The sequence below is a fragment of the Vulpes vulpes genome, chromosome 12 (genome assembly GCF_048418805.1).
Source record: "Vulpes vulpes isolate BD-2025 chromosome 12, VulVul3, whole genome shotgun sequence".
Taxonomy (NCBI): domain Eukaryota; kingdom Metazoa; phylum Chordata; class Mammalia; order Carnivora; family Canidae; genus Vulpes; species Vulpes vulpes.
In genome coordinates, this window is record NC_132791.1 from 44,812,967 (window position 1) to 44,838,326 (window position 25,360).

Sequence of the window (25,360 nt, forward strand, 5' to 3'; positions counted from 1 at the left end):
ATCAATGATAGAACACAGCAACGATGGTGCAGCACTATGGGGTACTCCCACGGCGCATTTATTTTCCCCATCACCTTGAGAGTGGTTTCCAAGATTAATTCTTGTGTCACTGCCCCCTTATATTAATTATTGCTGCAGAAGCTCTTTATAATATATCAGGGGTTAGCCACTCTTTTGTTACTTTGATGTGAAGTCCCTAAAGCCTCAGAAATTGAAAACACACAAGCAAACAAACAAAAGAACTGGCAAGACTTTTCAAACACCATTGTGTACACCTTTTTAAAACTAATATCTGTATTATCTGCACCCCCTCTCTCTAATTCCCTTTCTTTCTGCGCTTGTAAGCATGATTTGTTTCGTTCATCTGTTTCATTCAAGAAATTCAGACACTCAAAGAACTTGGCAGAAAACTTCATCTAAGACAGCAAGCAACCCTCTGATAGAGATTCAATATAACTGTTTGGCAGTGTAGGCTAGTGGCTAGTGAATGCAAAAACAAAACAACTGCTTATGGCAGCAGCACAGATACTAAAACTGGAACCATTCAGAGAAGGTTAGTAAGGCCCCTGAGCAAAGGCAAGTCACAGATTTTCTATTGGCATTGCTGAGTTTTGTGAAACTGTAAAGTCTACTCTTCTACCTGATGTTACAGGATGACATGGCAAGGATATACATCCTCATATGGTCGATAATGGCGATCCCTTATCCCAGGTTCCAGAATGACACAAAGACATACAAATAGATTCAGACTTTAATAGATGGAGCTGAATAGAAATTTCAATACTGTTGGGTAAATCTGCTTTGTTCTTTTACCCACTTAAAGTAGAGCAATCATTTAACATTGTAAATAATTTCCCTGTATCTGTGTATGAAAGAAAAGCATCTTATCTGTTGGTTGTTTTTTTAGCCATGTATATTAAAATCACCTACCATAACTTCCTTGAGTGCATGAATTTCTCTCTCTCTTGTAGTCTTCATTATTCAAGAATGAATAATTCTTGGCTCATGGTATTTAGCCCTGCTTATTAACCAAGTATGTACTGCGCAAGTGTATCAGTTTCCTCTGCTGTGTAACAAATTACTACAAATTCAGTGGCTTAATACAACATATATTCATTCTCTCACAGTTCCTATGGGTAGGGACAGGCACCGCTTATCTAGGTCCTTTGCAAGGATGTAGACAATACATCAGACAGGGCCTAGTTCTCATTTTGAGGCTCTACCAGTGATGGATCCACTTCCCAGTACATTCACATTGTTGGCAGAATTCATTTCCTTTCTACATAAGAGCAAGGGCTCCAACTTCTTGCTGCCTGTTGGCTGGAGGCTCCTCTTAGCTCCCTGAGGCTGCCTGAAGTTCCTTGCCTTTATGAGTCTCTCCACAGGACCTCTCTCAGCTTGGCGCCTTGCTTCCTGAAAACTCTAGCACCACTGGATAGCAAGATGAAATACTATACAATGTATCATATTTGGAGAGCGGACTCCTATCACCTTTGCCAAATTATATCCATTGGAAGTGTATCATAGGTTCTGTCCATACCAAAAGAAAGGGACCCTGGAGAGCACCTTAGAGTCAGTCTGACAGAGCAGCTATCATGATAAGAACCAGTTTCAGCCTTAAAATCCCAGCTTTGAATCAGAATTTAAAATAATGTTACAGGAACAAAATGTTAGTTTGGTCTTACCGAAGAAAATGTAAAATAGCTATAGGGTATAGAGTTGTCACTACAGTAGTATTACGAAAGTACCATACCCACAGTACTTCCCATTGTAAGAGGTTGGATCTTCAGGGAATAGGAATGTATTCTTAGCTACTTTGACAATGAATAACATGTGACCCTCTTTCCTTGGTGAGTGCATTCTGAGTTTCAGGACTCTGAATAACACAGTTTGTACTTAATGTACACCTCACTTGTCTCCTATTGTTGACCTGTAACAACCACAGAGGTGATTATATATGAAGTAATTATATGCTGTAGTTAATACACATTTTACCATCTATTTATCCACAGGTCTGTTTTCTCACATAAGCACTTAATTCTATAATATTTAAATCAAAAGCTCCAGGCTTACTAGTCCTCTAGGATGTTGACAACAATGGATGAATTATAAGCTATTACGCCAAGGAACAGTGAATAGAGACATGTGGGACCATGTAATACGGGAGCAGCCACATCTGGTGTTTCCTAAAAAATTCCACAACTTCATATATTCCTGTTGTTCAAAGACAGATACTATTTCTGAGTGCCCCTGCAGACCATAATTGCCACTGTCTACTTAGAAAAAGTAATCTCTAAGGTAACCAGGATACATACTCAATAGCAATCTATAATTAGGGCAATCTAAGATATGAGGATACTACATACGAACCCTAATGTAAAGAAGATTTTTTTCCATACTAAAATAACCAATATAAACAATTCAATCTGACCAATATTTATTTATCTACATTAGCTCTTGTTGGGGGACACTTTTTGTGTCTGTCATGTAATAAACATGTGGAAATTTTCAGCCCACCACTCACCCTATTCACATGTAACAATAATCATACGACAACTTACTGCATGTGTTTCGGTCAGAATCCTGTCAGAAAAATGATGGCACAATTGAAAGAGGTTGAAGAGAGTTTATTAAAGGGAGGGACAAGATTTAAGAATAGTGAAGCATCTTGCATTAACTACAACCAAAATCTACTTCCATGCCCAGGCCTACAGAGAGACCTGTCCTGTTTAAGAGGGCCACCCGAGAAGAACCTGACCTTAAATAAAGAAAAGCAACATGCTAACATGTGTCCTGCAGGTTAGGAAATAAATATCATAACTCTTCATTTCATGTACCTTTTAATATTCTGCTGATGTTTCACATTGCCAAACCAACAAGAAGCCACGAGGAAAGAGAACCTGGTGGTTATGGTGCATAAATGCTGAGCTCATGAAACACAGAGCAAGGGTGTGTGTGTATGTGTTGGGGAAGGTGAGTCAGAGAATGGATCAGGAGGGGTCAGCAGGGATTATCTTATCACATATCTATGTGTATCAAAACTGAGAGAGAGTTGTGGAGAATTTTGTCTTATTTTTATTAAAAGTCCAGCTTTTGTCCATGGTCTGAATTCTGTCAGTTTCTTCCTTTTACACCTAGGGATTCAGACATATATTGAATCTTATTTTTTAACATCACCTTAGGAACTGCATCAATCATTTATTTCATTTGTTAATATTCTGACCTCTTTCCAGAAACCACGGGGCTTCTAACAGAGGTTGTTGAAATCTTCAGTGCTCTTTTAACCATTCATAACTAGAGATGTCCCTAAGGCAGTTTCTAACAGTTTCCATCTTCATACAGGTTGCCTGCTTAGGATACTTACATAATTCCAAATATTCTGTAGAGGAAGTTCCATAGATTATATATATAAAAAAATTACCTAAGATTTCTCCACATGGGCTACAAGTCCACAAAAAATTTTCAGAACTCCTTAAAAAAAAATCTACCCAAAATCTAGAGAGACTTTCTGAAGGTTGCCATAAGTTATAGTTTGTTACCTAATGATTTTGCAATCTACCCTTGTACTTTTTATGTAAGTAAATTAAAAGACAAGAAGCTCTCTGCCCAGATTTGGGATATTATTTTTAAAATGCTTTTTGAGATAGAGTATTTCAAAATTGGCACATAAATCACAGAATGAAATCCTCCAGTTTTATCAATGGAGAAACCAATAACTACTATATCTAAATTATATTAACTCTAATTCAAATCATTATTCAACATTTTTTAAATTTACACATACACATTTTTAAATTTACACATACACATTTGGATAAATCATTCTCATTTTTTGTCTTCATGAAATCTTTCTTCCACTTTTGAATTAAAAGTTACAACTAAAATCTATGGATCACTTAGTCATTAACATTAGGACCGTGAAAGGATGCAAACCAATGTTTCAGTTCTGTTGAATTTTAAGGTTAGCCTTTGTATGATGTTAAACAAGTCTATTTTTATTAATTTTCAATTTTATCATTTCTTATGTAGATGATATTCCTGATCTTTTGTTGTGTTTTTTTTAAGTTTTCATTTAAATTTCAATTAGTTAACATACAGTGTAGTAGTAATTTCAGGTGTACAATGTAGTGATTTAACACTTCTGTACAACACCCCGTGCTCATCACAACAAGTGCCTTCCTTAATTCCCATCATCTATTTCACACATCTCCAACATCCTCTCCCATCTGGTCACCATCAGTTTATTCTCTATAGTTAAGAGTCTGCTATAAACATCAGGGTGCATGCATCCCTTCAAATTAGTATCTTTGTATTCTTGGGTAAATATCAGTAGTGCCAATGCTGGATCATAAGGTATTTCTAGTTTTAATTTTCTTGAGAAACCTGCATACTGTTTCCCAGAGTGGCTGCACCTCTTTCTCCACATCCTTGCCAACACCTGTTTTTTTCTTGTGTTGTTGATTTTAGCCATTTAACAGGTGTGAGGTAATATCTCATCGTAGTTTTGATTCGCATATCTCTGATGATGAGTGGCGTTGAGCATCTTTTCATGTGCTTGCTGGCCATCTGTGTGTCTTCTTTGGAGAAATTTCTGTTCATGTATTCTGCCCATTTTTTCATTGGATTATTTGTCTTTTGGGTGCTGAGTTTTATAAGTTCTTTATATATTTTGGATACTAACCCTTTATCGGATATATCATTGCAAATTATCTTCTCTCATTTTAGGTGATTTTTTTCCTTCACTGTGCAGAAGTTTTGTTTTGTTTTGTTTTGTTTTTTTGGTGAAATCCCAATGGTTTATTTTTGCTTTTGTTTCCTTTGCCTCCAGAGACCTATCTAGAAGAAAGTTCTTACAGGGGATGTCAAAGAAGTTACAAAGAAGAATTGTGAATTTATTTTTGTGTGTGGTGTAAGAAAGTGATCCAGTTTCATTCTTTTGCACTTTGCTATCCAGTATTCCCAAAACCATTTGTTGAAAAGACTATTTCCCATTGTACATTCTTTCCTGCTTGGTTGAATATTAACTGGCCATATAGTTGTGGGTTTATTTCTGGGTTTTCTATTGTGTTCTATTGATCTATGTGTCTATTTTTGAGCTAGTGCTATACTATTTTGATTATTACAGCTTTGTAATATAACTTGAAATCTGGAATTGTGATGCATCCAGCTTTGCTTTGCTTTTTTCAAGATTGCTTTGGCTATCTGAGGTCTTTTGTGGTTCCATGCAAATTTTAGAATGGTTTATTTTAGCTCTGTGATATATGTTGATATTTTGATAGGGACTGCATTATATGTAGATTGCTTTGTGGATTATAGACTTTTTAACAATGTCTGTGTTTCTAATCCATGAGCATGGAATATCTTTTCATTTATTTGTGTCATCTTCAATTTCTTTCATCAGTGTTTTATAGTTTTCAGAGTACAGCTCTTTCTCCTCTTTGGTTTTAGTCCTAGGTATCTTATTGTTTTGGGTGCAATAAACAGGATTGACTCCTTAATTTCCCTTTCTGTTGTTTCCTTATTGGTGCATAGAAGTGCAACAGATTTCTGTATGTTGATTTTGCATCTGCAACTTTGGTGAATTCGTTTTTCAGTTCTAGTAGTTTTTTGGTGGTGTCTTTCAGGTTTTCTATGTACAACATCATGTAATCTGCAAATGGTGAAATTTTTACTTTTTCCTTTCCACTTTGGATGACTTAATTTTTTTGTTGTCTGATTGCTGTGGCTAGGACTTCCAATACTATGATAAATAGAAGTAGTAAAAGTGGACACCCCTATCTTATTCCTGACCATAGAGGAAAAGCTCTCAGTTTTCCCCTATTGAGAATGATATTAACCAATGGTTTTTCATAAATGGCCTATACAATTTGAGGTCTGTTCCCTATAAACTTATTTTTTGAGGACTTTTAATGATGAATGGAAGTGGTATTTTGTCAAATACTTTTTCTGTAGCTATTGAAATGATCATATGGTTCTTATCCTTTCTTTTTTAATGCGATGTGTCACCTTGATTGATTAGCAAATATTGAACCACATTTGGATCCCAGGAATAAATCCCACTTGATTGTGGTTAATAACTTTTTTAATGTATTGTTGGATTCAGTTTGCTAAGATTTTACTGAGAATTTTTACATCTATGTTCATCGGGGATATTGGCCTTTTTTAGTGGTGTCTTTACCTGGTTTTGGTATCAGGGCAATTCTGGCTCATAGAATGAATTTGGAGGTTTTCCTTTTTCTTCTATTTTTTGGAATAGTTTGAGAGGAATAGGTATTAATTCTGCTTTAAATATTTGTTAGAATTCACTTGTGAGGGATGCCTGGGTGGCTCAGCGGTTGAGTGCTGCCTTCTGCCTAGGGTGTGATCCGGAGTCCTAGAATTGAGTCCCACATCAGGCTGCCTGCATGGAGCCTTCTTCTTTCTCTGCCTATGTTTCTGCCTCTCTCTGTGTGTCTCTCATGAATAAATAAGTAAAATACTTTTTAAAAATTAATTCACCTGTGAAGCCATCTGGTCCTGGACTTTCGCTTATCATGAGTTTTGTTGTTGTTGTTGTTGTTGTTTTTAATTTCTGATTCAATTTCTTTACTAGTAATTTGTCTGTTCAATTTTTTTATTTCTTCCTGTTTCAGTGTTGGTAGTTTACATGTTTCCAGGAATGTGTCCATTTCTTCCAGTTTTCCCAATTTGTGGGCATAAGGTTTTCATATTCCTCTAATTGTATTTCTGCTTGTTGGTTGTTATTTCTCCTCTCTCATTTGTGATTTTATTTCTTTTTGGTCTTTTCTCTTTTCTTCCTGATAAGTCTGACTATAGGACTGTCAATTTTATTATTTTTTTCAAAGAACCAGCTTCTTGTTTCATTGATCCCTTCTATTGTGTGTGTATGTGTGTGTATGTGTGTGTGTGTTTGATTTGGTTTGGTTTGGTTTTTGTTTTACTTTTAGTCTCTATATAATCTATTCCTGCTCTAATCTTTACTATTTCCTTCCTTCTGCTAGTTGGAGGCTTCATTTTTTGGTCTTTTCTAGCTCTTTAGGTCTCTTGTGACCATCTTTGTTTTAAAGTCAGTTTATCTGAAAATTATTAAAAATTAAATAAATTAATAAAGTTTAGTTTGTCTGATATAAGTATTGCTACTCTGGCTTTCTTTTGACATCCATTTCCATGAATGTTTCTCTGTCCCTTCACTTTTAAACTGCAGGTCTTTAGGTCTTAAATAAATTTTCTGTAGACAGCATGTAGATGGGTCTTGATTTTTTATTCACTCTGATGCCGTATACTTTTGATTGAAGTGTTTAGTCCATTTACATGTAAAGTAATGATCAATAGATAAGGATTTACTGCCATCTTATTACTTGTTCTGTCATTGTTTCTTAAGATTTTCTCAGATCCTTTCTTGTCTTTTTAGGGGCTCTTCAGACAGATTGTTATTTCCACACTCTCTGCCCCTGGGTCATTTGTCTGCCTTCTCTCCAAGAGCAGAAGTGTGCCTATGGGCTCTATCCCAGCCAAGCTGGCTAACTTTTAAAACTCCAGGTTTTAAACTCCACTAGTTAGAAGAACTCACAAAATTCAGCCTCTCTTGTTTTCCAAACCAATGTTTTGGGGAAATATTTTCTTTGTGTGTTCCACTGTGCACGCCTCTCTCTCTCTTGCCCTTTTCTTGCCCATGACTCCCTCTTTTTTATAGCACCTGTGATCCATTTCTCCCCTAAATTCCATCTCCAAACTTCTACTTTTCTCAGTGTGACCTCTTCTCTCCTTTCAGTTATGGAGTTTGTTCTGTCCGTCTTCAGGTCTATTTCTGGGGTATTTAGGATGATTTAATAGCTATCCAGTTGTATTCATAAGACAAGGCAAGCCGAGGTCTTCTTATTCCACTACCATCTCCCAAAATATCTTGTGATTTTGGTATTGTGCATATAAATAGTGTTTTGTAAATTTCAAACTATTGAGCATACTGGTGAACAATCCCAAAAGGAATATTAGGTGAATGAGAGAATTTTTTGTACTTTTAGAGAAAAGTCTACCATATGTATACACATATTAGCTCAATATTATGTGGGTTTTTTTGGTTTATTTTTCAAATAGATGGATTTCTTCCTAAAGCAGTGTGCCTAGGACAACTTTTATTTTCTTCTCTAATTACACTTATATCATTTAAGATTTTTTGCCTTTAAGCACAATATCATAAAATTTACCTTAAGCAAAATTGTTTTTTACCTGACGTGATACTTACTCCATTAGTATTCTGATAAACAGAAGAACAATGAAAAATCATATGTAGTTTAAAAAAATAGTTAGAATAATATAGTGTGTTTTGAAGTTATGTAACCAGTAATTAGTAGTAGTAGTAGTAGTAGTAGTAGTAGTAGTAGCAGCAACAATGAGGGTATTTGCAAAACTCTGAAGATCATATTAAGTAGTTGGAATAATTTAACCCATAATCTTGCCTTTTAAGTTTTTCTTTTAATTTTATTTGTTTATTCATGAGAGACACAGAGAGAGAGGCAGAGACATAGGCAGAGGGAGAAACAGGCTTCCCACAGACAGCCTAATGTGGGACTTCATCCCGGGACCCCAGGAACACACCCTAAGCTGAAGGCAGACACTCAACCACTGAGCCACCCAGGCATCCCTTGCCTTTTAATTTTTTCTTTTTTTATGCTTTCATACCCACACTTTTTCCATAGAGTTGACAGATTGGAGACTCTAGAATGCATTCTTATTAAGTGATGGAAGAGAAAATGCATGGGTAATTGACAACCTATCCTGGACGGTAGCTTTCTTAGCCACACTGTAGGATAAGTAGGTATTTGAAATGGCTAAAAATATTAAAAGATACCACCTTGTAACTATGTCTTTTTATTTATTATTTTTTTTGTTTTCCTCAAGCAATTTTTTTTTAAATTTCTGATTCTTAAATGATACTTGTTTTCTATTTTTAACTGATTTTAATTAGCCTTCTCTTCCACAACTTTGGATGAGAGAGAGAGAAAAAGAGAGAGAGAGAGAGAGAGAGAGAGGCAAAGACACAGGCAAAGGGAGGAGCAGGCTCCATGCAGGGAGCCCCACGTGGGACTCCATCCTGGGACTCCAGGATCATGCACTGGGCCAAAGGAGGCACTAAACTGCTGAGCCACCCAGGGATCCCCATGGCATAAGATTTTTAAAAAAAAATTTAAGACTTTCCATGAACTGATTCCTTCCTTCAGGTTTAGTCTTATTTTTTTACATGTATATTCACTATATTCACTTCCATGCATCCTGTGCTTTAAGACTACTAAATGTATCATCTTGCTTCCCAAAAGGCTCTTCCTTGATGGTACCATGACTTTTATATGTGTTCCCCCCCGACCCAGTTAATCCTACAGTACTCTAAATAACTTCTAATATCTCTTACTGCACTCCATTATAATAGCGTATATATGCCTATACTTTCCAAAGGAAGGAGAATGATTTAAAGATGGGAATATCATCTAATTCTTCTCCATGTCACCAGCGTAGTAACTCATGGATATAGGATACAACAAAATGCTTATGAATAAGTTAATTGACCAACAGAAAAAAACTTGAAAGGTCTAGGAGAATGCTTCCCAATGCAGTTATAGGAATTTACTGATACTTTATCAAGCAGAAGAAATCAACCTGATTCTTATCATGGTCACAGTGTTGTATACAGGAAAGTGGGTGAACATTTGGGACAATTGATAGGACCTTGAATCTTTTTGTTTATAGTTTGAATCAGAAAGGTTATATCAATGTCTGATCTTATCTGTAATTTTCAACAGTTTTCTAGGTTTCAGCAAATATCTCTCTAGTCACAAGAGGAAAAGAGGCCTAGAGTACAATATTATGCTTTATTGTTGTAACAGAGAGAAAAATTAGTATTTGCCAATTCAGTCATAACTTGTATTTTGAAATTGTTGGAAATACAATTAGAAAAAAACAATACAAAAGTCATATTGATTTAATGTCACTATTTTAGCTAGAGTCAGTCAAAAGGAATCCATAAGCATGCTACATACTCATTGCATATTTGTTATGTTTTCCACATCTAAATGATAATACTGTTCTTTTAAAGGGATATTCTTATAAATATGATTGTAAAGTAAATTTTTTGTCTTATTTATAAAGCAAAATACTAAATGGGAAAAGAAAAATATAATATATATATATATATTACATGCAGTACACATACCTATACACATATATGTACACCTCTTCCTCCCATCAGAAGAAAATAGAGTTTGATATATGTGAAAAAAACATATTTAAAAGTACCAAGAAAGTTAAAAAAATATTTAAAAGAAAATTAATAAGAGTTAGTTGAAAAAAAGAAAAAGATTAAATTAGAAGAGTGTCTTTTTGAATGTCTTATAAATTCTTTGGTCACTCATATATTAGTATAATTAGTATTTAAAGTACTTTTTAAAAAGAAGGAATATTAAGTAACACAACTCAGCAAAGACATTTCTCTCAATGAAGAGAAATGAAGGCATGATATCCTAGAAACTCAACTTCCCTATTAGTAATTCCTAGCCCGTATCTTAATATCATATGGCTAGTAAAACCACACCATCTTTTATTCTTGAGTTTCTAATTCAAATTGAATCCTATGTTACATTATGTAATATCAAGCAACATTTCTGTCTGGGTGGTACTAAGCTATTAGAAGTTAATTAGAATACTAAATCTCATATTAATACAAATCTCATAATCAACATGTGTTTAAATATAGTCTACAGTCTTCAGGTAAAACATGGCATGTGGAATTCAAAGTCCTCTACTACTTTCAAAAACACCTCTAAAATATCAGTTACAGATTTTAAAAACAATAACAAAAACAAATTGAAAAAGAGAGGGATAAAAGTGATTAAGAGATGTCAACAAAGTTTTGGAAGATGGAAGGTGGATGAATTAGCAAAGTAGAAAAATCTGAATCCTTTGTGCCAGTAGCTTAGATAATTGGATGTGTGTCAATTCACTCCCACCACTTGTATATGGGAGTAAAGGAAAGTGCTTAACTCTGGAAACAAGAGGATTATTTGAAGTTTTTAGGATATACTTAGATCACCAAATCCCTTCATATGTTCATATATGAACATGACTATGGGACCACATAGAAAGGATTTTTCCCATGAAAGATCAGAAGTATATAGTATAGAAAAAAATAATAATTATTATTTTTTTTTAGAAAAAAATAATTAAAATCAAAGCCATCAAAACAGAAAAGTCTGAGAATGAAGCCCTGGTCAGAAATCATGAAAACACAAACTCAAATATCCTTTCCAGACACCAAGTCCCTACTCCCAGGGTATCAGAACTAGGAGTTAAATTGGAGTATTTTTTGGAAAAGCACAATGCCCCTGAGAAAATAGCCACATAAAAAAATATGCCGGAGTTGTCATTCCAAAGTAAAGCTATCTCATTACCCATCATCCTATCATAAAGCCTCTCCCCACATACTCACACACATACACCAAGACAGAACTTCCTATAAAAACTTTTTATGGTGCCAATTAGTTTTCAAAAATCAGATATGTGAAGAACAGTTTTAACTTAAAAGAGAACAAAACAAATAAATATGCAAATAGAGATATGAATCCTAAAAGAGAGAATAACTAAAGAAAAACTAAAGAATCCTGTGTATTAAAGTGTTATAGCAGATAAGCAAAAATACAAAAAGGAGAGGTGAAAAATGACATTAAGAAAATTTCCCAGAAAAATAACCTAAAAGAAAAGTGATGGTGAGTGAGAAAAAAATTTTAATGAGAGAATTAATCTAAGATATCCAACATCTGTAATGATTTCCAAATAGATCACAGAAAATCTGAAAGGATGAAAACAGCAAAGATATAATAAAAGAAAATTTCCCTAAAACTGAAGGACATAGTTCTTCAGATTGAAAGATCCAAAGACTGCTCAACATATGGATTTTTTTTAAAGAGCTCCTGTGAAGCACATCATAGGGAAATTATGGAATAACCAGGCCAAGGATTTTAAGTCCAAGGATTGTAGGCAGCAGAGAGGGCATTGATGATCATAGGTCCCATATTAAGGAGTGGAAATAAAAACGGCAATGTAGTTCTCAAAATAAGATTGAATATTTGGATGCTAAAAAACATGACAGCTTCAAACTTATACAGAGAAAAGAATTTCCAGGTTAGAATTCTGTATCCATTGAAGCTATCAATAGAATACAAAGGTGCAGTAAAGGCAATTTCACACAGACAAAATATTTTAAGAATCACTTCCTATCTACTCTTTGACAAGAAACTACTGGAGGATATACTTAAACAACACTTAGGAGTAAACCACATAGAACAAAACAAAGATTCAAGAAACAAGAGACCAGACACAGAAAGGGTAGAAAGAAGTCCCAAGAAAACAGCTATACATTGGCATCTAAAGCAACAGATTCAAATTAGAGTGGACGGTAAAAGTATGGAGGTCTCTGGAAAGTTTTCAGCCATTTCTGAATGTTTAGAAATAAATATTGATAAGTTTGTGTTAGTTCTATTGGACTATTTTAGAAAAAGAAATGAGGACCGAGTACACACACACACACACACACACACACACACAAAATAAGCTATGTAAATTTTAAGCATGTGTCAAGAACTTATTAAAAGAAATATGTATTTGTATAGCACACACAATATTTCTCTTACATTCTGTTATTTGCAGAGGCTTTGGAGGGTGATGGGGATTAAATTCTTCCTGTTCCTCTTTCACCCTGAAATACCATTGGAGCTGCCAGCTAACACAAATTAACTTGGCGTGGAAAACAAAATCAAATGGTTGAGGGTGGAAGCGTATGGCTTAAAAGGTCTATTTAATCTATTGGGGTTAAATTTTTACATTTCCCAAAATACATGACCATATATTTCAATGTATACCTTTACTCACACCTTACCCATAATTTGAAATGAATAATAATTTATCATTCCATTTCTCTCTTTAATGCATGTGGATGGGAACATATACTCTCTTAACTTTGTGCTTTAAAGCAATCATAAAGTCAGAAGAGGTTAACATAAGATGAACTTATGTTTTTTATATCTGGCTATGAATAGACAAATTATTAAATGTTCCAAATAGTCAGCTTCCCATACCTCCACATGGTATAGGCCCAGGTAGAGGAAGAGAGGTAGGCTTACTTGTGAATTTTTAACTTGCTGTACTAAATGTAACTATCACCCACCAACCTTTCAAAAAATAATTTATTTCCTTTTTTTCTTATACACAGGTATTATCTCATTAAATAAGGGGTTTTTTCTGCTCTAAAAAAAAAAAGACATTAAAAAAATTTTAGAGTTATTTAAACTACAATTAATTATTCTATCGATTCCTTACTATTATAAAGTGTGAAACTTTTTTCTTTAAATATCAGGGAAATGGATTTAAAATCTCAATAATGGTTCCTAAAATTAGTAATTAGGCCAGCAGGCAGATGCTTACATAATATTTTTTTTCTAATTTCAAGGTAAAAATAACAGATAGAATATGTGAATAAATATGGTAATTGAAGCCCAATGGGAATTGCAAATTAATAGTTCAATCTCCATTTTAACAAGAAGAAGGCACTTACAGAGATAGAACTCTGGGGATCAGTGACTCTTCAGAATAGCATTAGCCTTTAAGATTGAATTCATAAATACCAAGGGAATGGATGACTCTTGCTTTGTCTATTACCCAAACTTAAAGAGAGTTCCTTTTAGAAATTGTATATTTTGTTCATTCTTAAGAAGAAGAACAAGAAGAAGAAAGGAGAATGAGGAGAATCTAAATCTGTAAATTATCCACCAATATATTTGCTCTTATAGACTTTCTATTGTAAGAACCTAGAATGATAGATTCAGACTTTAATACTGAAAATCATATTACAGCATCAGTCAGATACACCTCTAATCCTTCTTTTGACAGCTAAATTCATATGCTTCAGACATGACAGTGAAAGAAGTCCTCCTTGAATCAGTGGTACTGTGCTCCATTCTAAACCAGACAGTAGCCAGCTTATGGTTCATTGATGCACTTCACTCTAGCAAGATAAAAGGTTATTTAATTTATGAGGAAGCCAAAAAAATCCAGTTTGTTCAGGTAGAAGCCCCAAAAGTTTGCTAGCAAAGGAAATTCCTGAGCTCTGTTTTACCCAGATAATCATTTAATGCATGGGTTTTGTTTTTTTTTCTAAAGCAAGGACAACAGTTTAGTGAAGCTAATTAATTGGTCCAGAATAGTAGACCAGCCATTGGATGATGAGAAGTATGAATTTTTCTTCCAGATATTACCCAATTATGATAAGAAAACTTGACTTGCTCTTCTCAGAAGAAAAAGTATCTCCCATTTAAGATAGTTATAGTTATAGCCACTGAAGCTTGCTAAAATGTATTAGAGAATAATAAAGTGAACTTTATTAAAAGATACCCTTGGGAGCAATCCCATCATCCTCTACAACTGAGAGCAGCAGAAATTGTCTACTGTCTCTTCTCATACTTAGCTTTTTATAGAAGCCTTTTTACCAAATGGATCGGGGGAGTTTAATTGCAGTGACCTCTTTAAATGATCTATCAGTGTTGAGTGGCTCAATCAGGATACAGATTAATTTCATACCTCCTTGTTTTGTTCATCAGTTATTTCAGATAAGAAGTTCTTCTCTCCCATATGAAAAGGATGCATTCATTATCGTCAATAAGGATATTATTCATTAAGCACCTACTCTGTGCCATTAGCCATGGTACTTTCAGTTACATGTGCTATTTCTTACTTTCACAACAGCCAGATAAAGTAATTACCATTTTATCCTTATTTCATAGGACAGGAAATTGGGACTCATATCAAGTTTTCTGTTTCTTCTGTATCATTAAAAATGCTAGTAATCATTAAAAACGATACATAATTTTGGCTAGGTTATTATTCAGGTTCCCTAGTTGGTTGAACATACTGCCATTTCAACTGATGGAAGCAAATTGCAGCCATAACAAAACTATTTTGGATCTTTCCTCTTACAAGTCTACTCAAAATACATGCACTAGAGGGCATAAAGACAGTGTAGCTAATGAAGGAATGAGTGATTCCAGCAAATGATGCTATGGTCTGTAATGGGTTTAACACCTGGCAGATAATGCAAATGGCACTGAAAATTAGCTCATTTTTGGCTTCTCCATGCCCTGTTCAATTGAATAAAACGTGCATTGAAATAAGCCAAATTTTTGTATACACACATGTTTTGAATCTGAGCTATGGCTCAGTTCGTTGCAATTACTTCAGAAAGAGTAATTTCATTAACTTGTCCCTCTCTTCTAGCTCCATCAAGATATGCATTTTGTGGGTTCTAGGGGAGGTTTGTTTTTCAATCCCACCTCTTGTACATGGGCAGTTTTGCCTTATGTTCTCTAATTTGCATTGTGGTTGTATCATCTAAATATAAATTTATTTTCTCCTTGGCATTTTTTTACCTTCTAAGTATGAGAATGATCCGTATCGCTAAAGAATGTCAGGAAGGGAAACATTTGGGAAGAATTATATGGGAAGTAGTCATCCCAGATCTTGATCATCCTATCCACCGAGCCAAGTAAGAGAACAGTCACAGAGGGTTATTGCCAGAAGTTTAGAATTCCTGGGTGTTTACAACACAGATAGGTGATTTAAAATTGCTGTGGTTATATAGTCCCAGCAAGCACCATGTTGAGACACTTGAAAGATAGGAGGAAGATAAGGATATAAAGTACTTGTTTTATGTGGTATTTAAAAAAATATTTCATGTGCAGCCTAGAGATATTTTAAAGATTTTTTGTGGCATATTATTAGACTTTAAAATGGAGTAAGATAATACAGGTGCTTCCTAAATTATAGATTACATGAATAAGAATAATATTGAATGTCAAGACATTTAATAATTTGGGGTCTGGGTTGACATTAGCATTTTACCTTAAATTCTTTTAAAGAACAAAACTGTGGAGTATAAGAGGTCAAAGTCCATTAAAACACACAAAGATTTCTCTAAAGGAGAAATATAAAATGCCTTTATTTTCTATATTGGTCTTTGCAGTACAGCAAAGGCTTTATGGCTAGATGGGACCATTCCAGAGTTTGGGTCATTTAAGGGTGCAGTAGCCAAAAGGCCAATAAGTGGGTAGCTTGCTTGAAAACAACAAAATGACCCAAAGATTTTATTGATGTATTGCCATGAATCTACATGTTGTAATGCAATCGGGTGTTCAGAGATTATATTTTTTTATTCTACTTCTAGAGATAAATCTTCAATATTCATGGCAAGAGGGGAAAGGCCTTTTACCAGCTATCATAAGCCAGTTAAAACACACATGCTAGTTAAGAAGACCTGGATAAGGAAATTCAGCTCAAAGGAGCAGGTATTTAGTCAACTTTCTTGCTAATGGTGCTATAACAGCTTGGCTTGTCATTCAATTTTACTAAGTATTGCTAAAAAATATCCCAACAATGGAGGTGAGTGGATGAATATTTAACTGGCATTACATAAGAGCACCCAAGATGATTGGATGCAGTTGACAATTGTTACCATAGGATCAGTCCTATCTTAGTTTATATGCCTTGTATACTTCCCCAAACCACAAATTGTATTTATATTAAAGAACAGTATTTTTCTTGTCTTTTACCACACTTTGGCACTTTAGAGGCCAAAAACACAAGTAGATGCATTTTAATAGTTGGGGCCAGCAGAGGGAGGCTTTGGGTTACAGGACAGGCCCAGGTGCAAGACACAGACTGTCCAGACTATTCAGAAAGTCATTGTTTCAGATTCAGCTATTCTTGTTTCAGTTGCTCATGGAAGAATAAAGAGAAAACAAAAGGAACTAGAATCTGCTACCACAGTGGCTTACTGAGGTCAGGTAGTCACTTTAAAGTAATGTAAGTTCAAGGTACTGGGACAAGATCCGGTAGAATATGATACGAAATAAATATTTCAATAATAGGGGGTTCCTGGGTGGCTCAGTGATTGTGCATCTGCCTTTGGCTCAGGTCATGATCCCAGGGTCCTGGGATCCAGTCCTGCTTCAGGCTCCCTCCAGGGAGGCTGCTTCTCTCTCTGCCTGTGTCTCTGCCTCTCTGTCTCTCATGAATAAATAAATAAAATCTTTAAAAAATATATTTCAATAATAGTTCACTGTCAGGAGGTCCAAACACAATTATCTAATGCAGTCTGAAAGCCACAATGAGCCAGTGGTGTGTTGATAAACCAGTTTTCTAGAGGTAAAAAGCATTTGATGAGTTATTTGGTTTAGTTTTACTGTGGCTTATTTCCAGCTATGGCTCCACTCACAAAATTCTTGAATATTTAACAACAGGCTTTTGCAAGCCAGTGAGATTAGGATCCAACATATCACTGAAAGTAACATCCCAACTCTAAGGAGAGAGGTAGCACAAGGAAGCCATATGGGCAGATAGTACATCAGAGGGACTCTTTCTTGATGAGGTGTGGGCAGGCAAAGACCCAATGTCTTGAAAAGAGCCTGTTAAGCAAGAGCGGCTTTCTCAAGTTCTAGAGGGAGTAGCATATTAAGCAGATTGCAAAGACATGGATTTGGGCACAAGGGGTAAGCAGAAGTAATCATATTTTTAGGTCAACAAATAAGTTGTTGAGATTAGAAAAAAAGTTCTTGTTATATGTAAAATATCAATCAATACAAAGTAGATATCATAAAGGACCTAATCACTGATGTGGGAAATTCTATCTGTAAAGGTATACCTCTGTACTATAAATTCTTACTTCTATAGGCATATAATTAATTATAAATACCAGCCAGAACTTCCAAAGATGACAAAAAAGTTTATATGATAGGATAATTAATTTTATTTTTCACTGTTACTGATGTAGCCACCCTTTGGTGGCTACAATTTTGTTTCTGCAAATTGGTCTGTAATATGAGCTGACTAATTAACAACTTGATCATTACTTGGCTTTCATTTAATTATTTTCAATTTGTTAATTTGTACATGGAAATTTTTAATATACTTTTGTGCCTCAATATTAAAATACACAAATATGATTTTTCTGAAAAAAATTTGTGGTATCTTTTTATATTGAATATTTTGTTTCTTTACCTTACTATTTCCTTGTTATTTGGATAAGATACGTATCCTATTTTTCTATATAATATACTATGAGATTTTATGACTCCAACTTTGTTAATAGTCCTTGTAGAGCAAAGGAAAAAACCTTAGCTGTGATAAGTAGAGTAATTTGATTAAAATTCCAGAACATTGTGATATAAAGGCTTTTACCTGCCCCCTCCCCCAACACACACAAAGGATTTTAGTGTTAGAAAACAATTACTGCATGCAGCAGTCCAGTGGGCAGAAACTAGACAGTACTCATTAGAGGAGAACAATTCTGAAAGGAATAAGAAGAATAGAAGAAGAAAAAAATGGGCTGAGTTTCTATTTTTACTCAGAATAATGTGAGCTAGAAACTAGCATGGAAAAGTGGATTTCAGAAACCAGAAGGTTATAGCAATCAGAGGCTGCAGATTGATAGACTTCCCAAGTTGATTTGTGAATCATTCCTTTAGAATCTTGAATGTGTTCTCCCCACCATAGCAGTGTAGTTCAAAATGGTGTTCCAAAGATCCTGTCAAAATCCTAAAATAGCTCAAATTAAGCTGATGGAAGCTGTGAGCCCTGGGTTCCCCTAACTTCTTCTAAATCTCTAATATTTAATCCCTGATCCAGAGCTTTAAGTATTGAATCCAGAGAGGACTTTCCATCCCAATATTCTCAGGTGCTTGGAGTAAACAGGCAAGAGGTTCTCTTCTGGAGCAAGTGTCCTGATTGTGCAAATGAAAATGTTATGTTGGAGTCCTAGATTTGAATGCCATTTCTATGACCTACTAGTGGTGTAACTTTGTATGAGTCAGTCTTTCTGAGTCTTACTCTCCTGATATGTGAAAGAGGGATTTAACTCACAAATTCAGAGACAGTCTAAAGGCACTTTGTGGAACCTCAGTTCCAAAGATGTAGGGATATTGTCTCTTTTGCTTATTGCTGCATCTGCAGGACCTAGAATAGTACTTGGCGTAGAATTCTGTATAAAATGTTTCTGTTGAAAGTCTTACATATACATAATACATTATGTTGAAAGAATGGATGCATGCATCAACATCACTTCATAAATAACATGTGCCTTTAATTTTCCCACCTTTTCCACCACCTGTGGTAGCTTAAGGGGTTATTGGCAAAGGTATACCCTCTGGAACTGGAAGGCAGGAAACTGACTGCTCTTGGATGGGCTCTTTGTTAGCTGAGCATTTTGTAAGCATTTTGTTAGCTTACATTTATAATGTAAGTTAGGGCTCATCTGCAATACTGGCATCTCCCAGTGACCTCTCCATTGTGATTATGCTTCTGGCCAAAATCCAGCAGGTTATTTTGCATGGTTTGGCTCTGGTAAGACTATCACTCATATTGTTATAAAGGGTCTCCTCAGGTTAAGCTTTCTATACAATACACCCATGCTAATATGCCCAATGTGGTATTTCTGCTTAGCAAGGTGTAATTTGGTCGAATGAGGGCTGCCTGTATGTTTAGCAGTCAAACCTGCCTAATAGCCATCTAAGGTAAAATTCATCAATTATGCTAAAATGTTTGTTTTTAAAATGTCAGGTGTCCAGATGGTGCCATGGCAATGGGGGTCATTAAAAGTGCTTAGACACACAGAGTCTTAATAAAGAAATGTTCCTGGTAGTTGTATAGGTCTCTAGCAAAAGCAGATTTTTTAAAGAAGGTTAATAGGCTGAAGTGTCATAAAGGCCAGTTGAAACAAGCACCTTGAGATGAACCATGATAGGACTCTGCATCATGTGCTAGTTCTATTATGATAGGACTCTGCTTAAATCTTTCCACTTTTGTGCCTCTTCTATCCACTCCTACTTGCCCATCTTCATCCAGGAATTCCCTGTATTGTACTCCAAAATGACTTTGCAAATGAGAGAATTTATGTTAACGAAGTCCAACAATGACGCTGTTATTGGAGTTTACTTAATTAAAGATGTTTACAGAGTTTTGGATGTTAGTAGGACTGCTTTTCTAAAATAATGTCCTTCAATTCCATTTGAAGAATTGTTATGCCAGTGACAGTTTGTCCAAATGATAGAATATTATGACTGTCAACATTTTTCACAAATAAGGAAATGAGGAAAGAAATGAGAATTGGTGCAGGAAACTGGGAAAGGACTCTGAGAGGTATTTTGTTTTGTTTTTTTAATTTTTAAATTTATGGTCAGGTTTATAGAAGTATAAATTACAAGTGTACAATGCACCCTTTTTTGCAGTACATTTTGAACATTGACATACACAGTCATGCAACTACTACCTCCACCAACATAGAAAACAATTCCATCCCTGCTCCAAATTCCTTCATGGCTCTTTGTAGCTTTTGCCTCCCCACACCTCTACCCCTAGCAGCAATTGCTGTGGTTTTCCTTTTTTAGAATGCCCTATCAATACAGCCATATAACAGGTAGCCTTACGTGTCTGGCTTCTTTCACTTAGCACCATACATTTGAGATCCAACCCTGTTGTTCTGTGTATCAGTAGTTTGTTTTTTAACTAAGTAAGATTCCAGGTATGGATGTATTGCAGTCCATTTATTCATTCCCCAGTTGAAAAATCTTTTGGGTTGTTTTCAGCTTGGGTGATTATGAATTAAAGCTGCTATAATATAAAGTATTTTGAGGTAACGTAAGTTTTATTTTCCCTTGGGTAAAAACTTGGAAGTGCCAGGAGTGGAATAGTTGGGCTGTATATTAACTCTATGTTGTATGTTAAGAAGTTGCCAACTGTTTTCCAAAGTGGCTGCATTCTTAAATTCTATTAGCCATGCTTGATGGTTCCAGGTTTTCCATAACTTCACCAGCAGTTGGTATTGTCTGTGTTTAGTTGTTGTTATTTTTTGTTATTTGATTTTAGCCATTCTGAGAAGTATGTCATGGTATCTCAATGTGATCATTTATTAACTAGGACAAAGGTATTGAATCTAAGTCTAGAAATACATGTTTAATAAAAGAAACAGATTTTCCTTTTTGAGTCCACTCAATAGTGTCACGTTGTCTCAGTTTGCTGTCTCAGCTCATGAAAATAGCCTTTTATACTTCACAGCGTTGTAAAATATAAACTAGTGTGATGCATCCTAAAGAGAAATTTTAGGAACCAGTATGTATCACTGCAAAACCTGAAGCATCTGTAAGTTAGCTCTGTTCTGATTCTTTGGTAAGAAAACAGAAGTTGAGGGCACCTTCGATGTTGGAAGAATCAGATTTTAACTCTTCTGTGGGTGTAAATGTTCTGGTTATTAAATGATATGGTAACACTATCTTGAATAATACTCCCCCAAGAGGGTAAGTAGAGGTGCCAAACTGCTGAGGCTCTGTAAAAGCCTCATATGTCATGTGTTAATTTGAAGAGTAGCTTGACCCACCATAACAATTTTCAAATATCCCCATAAGAAGAACAAATAATGAAAATCAGCATCACCATAGGAAGTTTCAACATGATCAATATATTACCCATTTGTTTTTTCTTTCCCCCAATATGGTTGTAGGAAAGAACATTATCCCTTTATAGTATATCCTTGACATTATAACATTTCACTTATAAATATTTCTTCATGTATCTCTAATGAATAATGATTTTTAACATAACTCCCATGTCATACCTCATAGAATACCATGATGATTTAATATTATCTAATGCCCAATACCATGTTCAAATTTTCCTGAGTCGTTGGATTTGGTTGTCATGTTTGTTAAGTCTCTTAAGTTTCCTCTTCCTTTTTAAAAATGCCATATATTTATTGAAGAATATTCTATATCTCCATATAATATTTCTCTCAGACATCCTTGTGGTTTTGTTAAAGATGTTTCTGTACCCTCATGTCTCCTATATCTGGTAGTTAGATTTAGAGGTTCTTTCAATTCCTTGACTAATTATAGTAGGGACAGTAGGAGGGCAGATTTAGAGATTCAAAAATCACACCACCACCACCATCTTCCCCCAACACTGCAGAATAATTGCAGGATGTTCCCTTTAGCTTAATCTCACTCTGTGGGATACAAGTAGAGGAACCAAGGGCATTTTCTGTTGCACGTAAGATGAAAACCACATTCTTTAGCTCGATGCTCCGAGTCTGACACAGACCAGTCCTACCTTTCCAAATGTCTCTCAATATTACCCAACATGAATCCTTCACTCTTTCCTGTTCATCCTTTTCACCTTGCCTTTTCTCATGAGATCTCTCACTACAAAAAAAAAAAAAAAAAAAAATCTAATTATATGTGTCTCAATATTTGTCCTGATCTCTCATTGTGACCAAAATCCCTTACCTTGTTTTTTGGCAAACAGTACACTTCCACTACCCTCCCCTGGGCTGGAATCCTCAGATCTGATTCCCCAATCACCCCATCAAAACTATCCACTGAATTACTCTCTAGTCTCAAGTTCCTTTCTCTCCAATCCTTTCCTTTATTTGCATAATTGCCCCCATTGAATTTAGTAATCTGTTAGATTAAAAAACAAAAATCCTGATTAAATAAATTAAGTAAAAGAAGCTCATCTTCATTGACATCTACAGCCTGCCTGCTAAGCACTGTCAGTGTTGTCTAGACACAGACATGGTAATTGCCCTTGAAAAGTAAATCATGCTGCAAATGTGAGAAGATGACTTTGTTATTGCTTCCAAATGCACCCCTACTTCGTGGAGTTTCAGTGATGGATCGGAGTGAAGAAAGTCATTTAAGCAGTGGAGAAGTTGGTTGAGTGAGAGGGAGCTTGTTTTAAAGCAGTAAGGCCTACCCTCAAGTTCACTGAACTCTCCCTTCACATCTTGCCCTGCTCAGTACCTATACATTCTTCAAAGTGTTGCTTAAGTCTAACTTTGTAAATAAAGCTTTCTTGAATTCTTCCAGGTGTACCAATGCAGTGCTTGCCCACAAATTTATTGGGATACCATGATGGCATGCTGTTAGCACTTATCACGTTACATCAACTGCAACTATCGCTTACTCATGGTCTTATTTGTGTCTCTCCTGCTAGTTATTGTAAATAAACTGTTGTACACCACCCTGGGTTTGACAGAATGTTACAGACATAATAAGCACTTAAACGTTCAATAAATAAAGAAAATTTTCTTTTCTGAAAAGTCTAAGAAACTCTTCCTTCATCAGGGCTTGGAAGTAGAGTAGAGCAATAAGACTTTTCAAATTTGTTGAACAGAACGGAAATAAATTCCAAGTAATAGGAAATTTTCTTCTATAAAAGTAGGAAAATAAAACCATCTCAATTTATTTTTCCCTGAAGTTTTTAAGAAAGTTTTGATTCAAATAAATCATTGCATTATATTAGTCATTTGACTATTTGATCAGTATGGCTTAGACTACACACACATTATAGACAAATAAAGAAGTAAAAACTAACAAATTTCCAACAGGATGGTTAATATGGAAAATGCCTTAAGCATGTCTTCATGCTTCCATTTTGTGATAATAATAGCTAAAATTTGCTATACATTCCCTTTTAAACCAGATGCTATAAATTCTTCACATATATTAATGTGTTTACTCTCTAAAACAATACCAGATAGATACTATTATTAAACTATTTTAGGGGATCTGTGGGTGGCTCAGCGGTTTAGCACCTGCCTTCCTCCTGGGGCATGGTCCTGGAGTCCTGGTGGAATCCTGGATCGAGGCCCACATCGGGCTCCCTGCATGAAGTCTGTTTCTCCCTCTGCCTGTGTCTTTGCCTCTCTCTCTGTGTGTGTGTGTGTGTGTGTCTGTCTCATGAATGAATAAATAATTTAAAAAAAAAAAACATTTTAAAGATGAGGAAATGGAAACATGGAAAAGTTAATCAACCTGTCCTGAGTCACACAGCTTAGAAGCAGTGACAGAGATTCTAACCTAGCAGCCACATTCCCCAGAGGGAGCACATGGCTCCCAGCTCCATACCTGTGAAACTGAATACATCACATTCTGTGCTTTCATGTAAGTCATGAAACATAATTCTGTTCCTTGGATTGATTACTGAGACAAGGTTATGTAAGACTAGCCACTCATATTCATCTTTTGCTAGTCAATAACTTACAGTTGTGGGAAAATTAGAATATGTCTTGTCTCCTGTAATCTCTTTCCCCTTCTATAATCTCACTATCAGAGAGAGTGTTAAGTGAAAGAACATCAAAGACCACAACCAGTCCTACCAACACATATTCACAGGAATGCAGGCATAAAAAGACTGTACAACCTATACTCTTAGAAAAATCCCAAATGTCCTTTTCAGCCCCCTTACCGCATCTCTTGTTAAAGTTTCCTTTGAGGAATGGCATAATTTTGCTAACTCTCTATTCAGAACCAGATAACAAAATCTTCCAATAAATATTTAAACAAAAGACTGGATCAGAATCCAAAACCCAGGGCCATATCCTAAAAGGCAAAGGCTCTTAAGCTAGGAGGGGCCATAATTCAGGTATCTTGACAACCATCCAGGTCATCACAGAAAAATCATATTGAATATCCTGTGCTGAAAAATCACCAAACCTTTGGTTTTGATCAGATAAAAATAGTTGAAAGTCTGATAGTAGCATTCTTTCTAGAGTAAGGGCTTCCGGCAACCACCCTGCTGGGAATATTCCCAATTAGTGAACTTCAAATGCTAATTAACCCTCCCAACCCCCATCATCTCCAGCCTCCCTACCAGAGTATAAAATGCACTCTTAACAAATGTTTATCATACTCTTTATTTCAGTACTATAATATAAATTATAGACAAGTTAGCAAGTCAAAGTGTGGAAAACCAGTGTGAAAAAGTCTCTTTTTAGAAAGGAGGGTGCTTTGTCAATTTAAGTTGCCATTATTACAGTTTGATATGCTGACACCTGGCATTTCAGAATATTTCTTTCTTTCTATTTCCATTCTGGGTTAGAGTTATTTCCACCAGCAAATTTATATGTCATAACAGTATCATCAGACTCGGATTCCTTGTTTGAGCCCCCAAACAGAAGACTACTCATAGAGTTCGGTAAAAAGGGAATGTAGGAATGTTTGAGCTATAAATTCACCATCCCCATTCTCTTTCAAATCCTTTCCAGAACATTGTTTATGGCTTTATCTTATCTGAACATCACACCTTTGATTATTATTATAAAGAAAATTTTAATGAAAATAACCTTAAAATTTAGTTCAGTCCTAACAACTGTTTCTTTAGAAGTAGTCTAATGAATTAGACATTGAAGGACATATGTAATTAAATATTTCCCTGAATTAAGGCATATAGGCAGATTTCCAAAATCTTTGTTGTGAACTAGCAAATAGGTAATTAGCTA

At 35.3% G+C, this 25,360-nt stretch overlaps 1 protein-coding gene and 1 non-coding gene across 48 annotated transcripts in view; both read left to right on the forward strand.

Moving 5' to 3' along the window:
* Positions 1-25,360, forward strand: part of PTPRD (protein tyrosine phosphatase receptor type D) — a 2,173,792-nt gene that overhangs the window by 1,524,671 nt on the left and 623,761 nt on the right. The window lies entirely within an intron of this gene.
* On the forward strand, positions 505-613 carry LOC112922024 (U6 spliceosomal RNA). The gene has a single exon (XR_003235364.1). It is a non-coding gene; the product is annotated as a U6 spliceosomal RNA (small nuclear RNA).